The sequence below is a fragment of the Macrobrachium nipponense genome, chromosome 31, assembly GCF_015104395.2.
Source record: "Macrobrachium nipponense isolate FS-2020 chromosome 31, ASM1510439v2, whole genome shotgun sequence".
Lineage (NCBI taxonomy): Eukaryota > Metazoa > Arthropoda > Malacostraca > Decapoda > Palaemonidae > Macrobrachium > Macrobrachium nipponense.
This window is the reverse complement of record NC_061093.1, coordinates 27279348-27285783: the sequence shown is the minus strand read 5'-3', so window position 1 is coordinate 27285783 and position 6436 is coordinate 27279348.

The window sequence follows — 6436 nt, the reverse complement described above, 5'->3', positions numbered from 1 at the left end:
ATAGTTTTTTCAATCATTACTGATGTAAAAAAATTTGCCAAAAATGACATTCGGGGCAAATCATCCTTTTCATCTAATCCAGTAGTTCTCAACCAGGGGAAAATTCCCCACTGGGGAGAATTTCAGAGTTTGGTGGGGGTAATTGTGACCTTGGATTTTTAGGTATTATATTGGATATTATTTTGAATTGAAGCAGACGAGTTTGGGAAGGGGGTGGGAATGACTTTCTTACGTATGGTGAAAGGTGCATGTGAAAGGGCTGTTGCCTTGTATAATAAGGCACCCTATGAGGTAATGTTAGACTTGCGATAATCTTACACTAAGTCGGTTGGTTATGCACTTCCATACTCATTGGAGTGTCTTGGGATTTGATGATAACTTTCGAAGTCGGTATCTTCTTTGATTATGACGACAATGTGTTAAACTCATGATGATATCTTCTTTCTGATGTGAGATTTCTAGTAGAGATTACATGATGAATATCAGACAGGATTGTACAGGTCTTCTAATGACGATGGCTTGATCGCTTCTGCCAATGATGATGGCTAATTCCACTCTGACTACCATCTCTGTTACAATCATAAAGGAAGCAGACAGCAGCTCGAACATATGAACATACACACAGATGACATAGTTACAAATCACGTAGGCCGTTTGAATTATAGGTCGCGGTAGTTGTCTCAAGCAGGAAGCTTGGACTAATGTTTTCAAAACAAATGAATGACTACAGGTGACGGCACGTCATCTTAGCCTACTTTATTGTATACGTCATCTTAGCATACTTTATCGTCTCTGGTCTGATCACATTCCTGCAAGCATAGTTTTAGTTTTTTATATATATGGAATAACATTCCATATTTTTATTATGTAATACTTACACATGGGCCAAAAAACGATGAGAACTACTGTCTAATCGTAATGGGAAACCATAGTTGGTGGATCAGGTTAGGTTTGGTAGGGTAAGAGACTGGCTAGGGCTGCCCATTCCCTTTGGGTAGGGCAGTGAAAAGGATGGAAAGAAACCAAGTTCTTTGTTTTTTAATAAATGAAATTAACAGACTCCAGAATCTAGGTGTGTTGATGTGAGTAGTGACTGCAGTACCCTGGCTAGAAATGGCTTGTATCAGATGCAGAGAACTCAGATGTTTGAAGCCTGTCGTTTCTCCTGCCAGTTTTGCACACCTCAGCCACAGGTTGGAGGACCAGGAAATGCTTCAGGAAGTAAGTTGCGATCAATTGCCTTTTGTAAAAATAGATTTTATTTTGCAAAAATGAATCTTTGAAAGAAAATAATCTAAACTGATTCTTATTACCATCTCTAATTCATTACTAACTCACTGAAGAAACTTTAGACAACTATCTTGGCAATGTACAACATCTCTCTTCCCTTAAATAACTACATAAAGACCTTACAAAGTAGTACAAGTTTATCTTACACCCAAAAGAAATTTAGTGTAATTTCTGGACGTCTCATTATTTTTGTTTTCGCTTTCAGGTAATCATTGTGAAGACAGAAATAACTGCTGTAGAGTCTTGTATAGATGGGGACCATGCTGAATGATGCTCCAAATTAGATGACTGCTGAAGAATGTTCCAATTTTATGAAGATTCTCACCATTCCGGCCAGTAATGAACCCTGAATTTGGCAAGTTTTTTTTTCTCTCTCTCTCTCTCCTACACAGACATTAATGTTTATACTGTCTGTCTTGAAATACTTGATCATGATATCATAATCTAGCTAGTACTAGATATATCAGTAGAAAAGTTTTCAATTTAATAAATTAAATTCTTTTGTGATAGACAGAATTCATGTCACACTCAGAGTCCCTCACTCTAATTCTAATTTGAATTTTTTAGCATAAAATGATAAAACAAGTCTTTTTAACTTACAGTGGACCCCCTGTATTTGCGGGTGACGTATACCAGACCACTCGCCCCCCGCCACCCCCCCCCGCCCCCATGCGAATAGCGAGAATCCGTGAATACCTATATGTAACCCCTATAAAAATGCTTAAAGCTGCCTATTTTGTTAGTTCAAACTCAAGAAAACCCCACTAAAAATGCTTATACCTGATTTTTTAAATAATTTTATCACAAAAAGTCCATTTAAACATGAAATTGATATGAATATTTAATAGTTTGTGGATATTTCTCATTGAAAAATACTGCGAGTACGCAAATTTCCCACAAATAATGGGCCATAGAGAAATCCACGAGTACGAGAGTCTGCAAATCCTCAAATAGCAGAGACCAACTGTATAAGAGATTTAGCTTTACAATAAGTAAAATCTTTTTCATCCTGACTGACATATACCCATGCTAAGATGTTCGTTTTCAGTAAGAGCAGTTTCTTTATCATTTTAAGATATTTCTTTCAATCTTCTATATCAAATAAGGTACCATTTTCACTGTGCAAATTACTCTGCGTTACTCCATTAACAGAGGAACTGAATTATACTTTGCAAAGGCTATCATTAATGGCAAATTACTGCCTGTTGTCTTCCAGTAAATGAGCTCGTTGTAGTAATATTGAGTGGAAATAACACTACTTAAATTATGTCAGTCAGACATGCTGATCATTTTTAAAATCATCCTCCTTTCAAGTAGAATGCAGCCATCCATATTGTAAAAGAAATGGAGGCATCCTTACAAGATTTTTTTTTTTTTGTAAGGTAATTACCCTTTTTGGCCGTGAATATTTGACTTCTTCCTCATCCTTTTGTTTCCAAACAAGTACTGTATATCTTCCTGGCACTGAAAGTCTGTTTATTGAACCCGTGAGATTAAATTTCATTTTATTTTCTCATTTTGTTGATCTTAGCATAATCCATTCAAAAATCTTTCTGAAATTTTGGATATTGATATTTTGAAAACATCACAAACTGTGTGAGTGAAATTTCCCATGTCGCTACTATATTGTCAATAGGACATTATAAGTAAACGAGTAAATAACTGTTTCCTTCCTTTAAGTCACTTGAAAATATAGTATATTACTGCATTTTTTTCCAAACGAATACCACCACAGTACAGTGGTACCTCAAGATACGAAAGGCTCAACTTATGAAAAACTCGAGATACGAAAGCAAATACGAAAAATTTTACGGCTCTACATACGAAAATTGTTCAAGATACGAAAGGTTGTTGCTGTAAAGTCCGAGATTCGCCCGAACCACCGATAACAATTTTGAAACTCGCGCGCCGCCAACTGAGTAGACTCGCCACCATCCTCCCGCTCTCCCATTGGTTCCTGATGCTAGTCACCGCCATGAGATCCTTCTCTCCTATTGGTCAGCATCCCTCCCATGATGCACCTACATAGCCATTTTACATGTAAAATGCGGTCTAAGATACGAAAAACTCATGATACGAAGGCTGCCTCGGAACGGATTAATTTCGTATCTCTAGGTACCACTGTATTTAATATAAAGTCATTTACTGTTGCTTATACATAGTAGGTTCCTTAATTTCTCATTTAGTAGAAAGTGCTACAAGTAACACAGTATAAGAGGACTATAGATGGGACTGCCTAGACATTGCCATCTGTTTTCCAGTTTTCGTTATTAAAAGAATTAGGGGGGAAAAGCAAATCTGCTAATTATCTTTATTTTAAAGATAAAGTCTTTATCAAACTTGCAGAAGTTGAATTAGTTGCCAAAAATAAATGACATTTTATGTTTGGTCCTTGTCATCATCACAGGAATGGCTGAACCAGCAACAGTAGAGGCGCCATTTTGTGGAGCCACAGTTATCCATCCATAGTATCTGGTGATGGCAGCCCACTATCTTAGATCCAACATGACTGTGAGTCCATTTATTATTATCATTATATTTGTATTCTCACTATCTAATATACATGTTATAGCATAATACAATTACTGTAATTGTACTATGCTATAAAAATTACGTTTAGGGATTGATGGTAAGAAAGCCTTTAATACACAATTATTCAAATTTCTGGTGCCATGTCTGTTTTTAATATATTGATCCTATGTGCTAAAACAAAATGAGGTCATTACAGTTTGTGAAGAGACAAAACCTATAATTTAGCTGGTTGGAAATTCCAAATTTACTTGGTATTCCAAAATATAGTATAAGTGGAGGTTAGATGATTCCATTGTTGCAGTCTGAATACTAGATGGCACTTTACTGTTTTTTGCAATAGTGAGAACTAGACAGATGCATACTGTTATACTATGTTGTATGCCATTTATCCCAAGATATATACTATAATGATTCCACTAGATTCCTTCAAGGTTATGAATAATGCTCAGAATATTATTTATAACAAATTTTGTGGTCAACGAGAAGTGATTTTTTTTTCAATATCAAAATTAAGTTTAAAAAAAAATCATTAATTCAGCTTTCGCAATTTTTTTTCGTTCATTTTTATGATTAAGCTTCCCTCTCTCATTTTCTCTCTACTATTGTCATTGATTGCAATGTTTGTGTAAGTTAATTTGATCCTATTATTCCAAAATATTTTCAGAAGAAGGAAGCTGAATAAGGATATTGGTCTGTTCTTGCAGAGTGAGATCAGTGAGATTAGGAGAACTCAGTTCCTCTAAGCACAGTGAACCCAGTTCCCACCCAGTTCTGTGGAAGTGATCACTGTCCACCTAGATTTCGAGTAAGTATGAAAGTAGGAAATCAGTAACTAATTCAGAAAAATTAAGTCAGAAATAACGTTCAGAATTCGGATGGGAAAGCTGCTAGCTTTACTTTTATTGTATCATCAGCAGAACACTTATACAGCAGGGGTTTTGTGATAACTACAGAGAGTCTGGGAAATATTAATGCTTCTTATGGATATACATAAGGTATTAGAACTGAATAGCATGATACTTTATATGTCAGACTATATATGGAAGAAAGTCTCATCGGCGCATTTCTATATTTTCTCATTTTCCATGCAAAGAGACAACATTCCTCTCATCAAGGCTGGGAGGGGTCTAGAATTCAATGAGTTTGTGTATCATTTTGCATCACTCCATAATGACCCCCCTCCCAATGAAATCAACCCAGTTTCCAGCTTTGGCCAGTTCACTGCAAGTAAGTTCAAGGACAGTAAATGTTTTAGTGTTTAGACTATGTAGTATATTTGAATGTATAGAACAAATGTATATTCCAAATATACATACAGTGCTTCGCCGCGTTTTGCGAGGATAGGTTCCAGAACCCACCATGGAAATGCAAAATGCATGAAAATGCAAAGTAACTGCTTTAACTGCCAAGTACCTTGTACCCCTTAACTAAAATGCCCATAACTGCCTATTTTAAGAGTTCACTGCCTAATGTAATACAAAAAAAGCGAATTAGTGATAATTTTAGAGATACGGTCCATAAAAAATTCGCGAATTGGTGAAAGTTCTTTCTGGTGATAGAAGTTCACTCTCGACGTGGTTCGGAAGTCACGTAAAGCCGTTGGTCCCGTTGCTGAATAACCACTGGTTCCATGCAACGTAAAAGCACCATACAAACAAACAAACATACATAAAAATGGAAGATACGTTCCACAAAAATCCGCGATAAAGTGAAACACGAAAAAATGGGGATCCATTGTGTAATATATATATATATATATATATATATATATATATATATATATATATATATATATATATACACAGTGGTTCCACAGCATACAAGTGATTAGTTATTCTTATTCGTTATTCAAAGTAAAATTTTTTTTACTAATTTTGTTTCCATGTACAAGCTAAAATTTAGATTTACGAACTGTTTGGTGGAATCTGGCTTGTGACTAGCCAGGATTTTGGGAAAAGAGAGGATCCCCTCGTGTCAGGATGAGAGCAGTAGGGCCATGTGGATTTAGGGACAGAAATACGAAGTGGGAGGATGATAAAACAATTGGGATGATGGTTTTCTTTTCTAAAATGTCAAAGTGGGATGACTTAATTTTACAGATTACTAAAAAATCTTAAAAAGCAAGTGTCTGTTGATAGGTGTTTCACCGTAAATAAAAGAAGTGATTCGGGCGATCTGAGTACAAGTGAAAGCAAACAGGCAAAACGTAGCTCGGTCACAGTGGTACAGCTAGGAAGTAACCGGCAACTTTCTCTCACCCAATAACCTAACACCATCCCCTCCCTCTCTCCTTCATTCCGTATCACTCAATGTGGTCCCTAATACTCACTGAAGGTAAGTCTCTCAAATTTTTATTGTTATTATATCACATTTGACTGTTTTTATATCGTAGGATTATGTTAAATTCCTCTCTTTTATTTTTATATGTGATTTTATTGGTTTTACATGCATACAGTAATGTTTTTACTGTCTTCTGCTTCTCTCCTCAACATTATAAACGCTCCCTCCCTTTGTCTCAAGTCAGCTGTGCGTCACCATAGTGACATGATTTTGTTCATCTTTTATGTAAAATTTTATTGTGAAATGCTTTATTCTTTTATCCATTTTGTTGAAT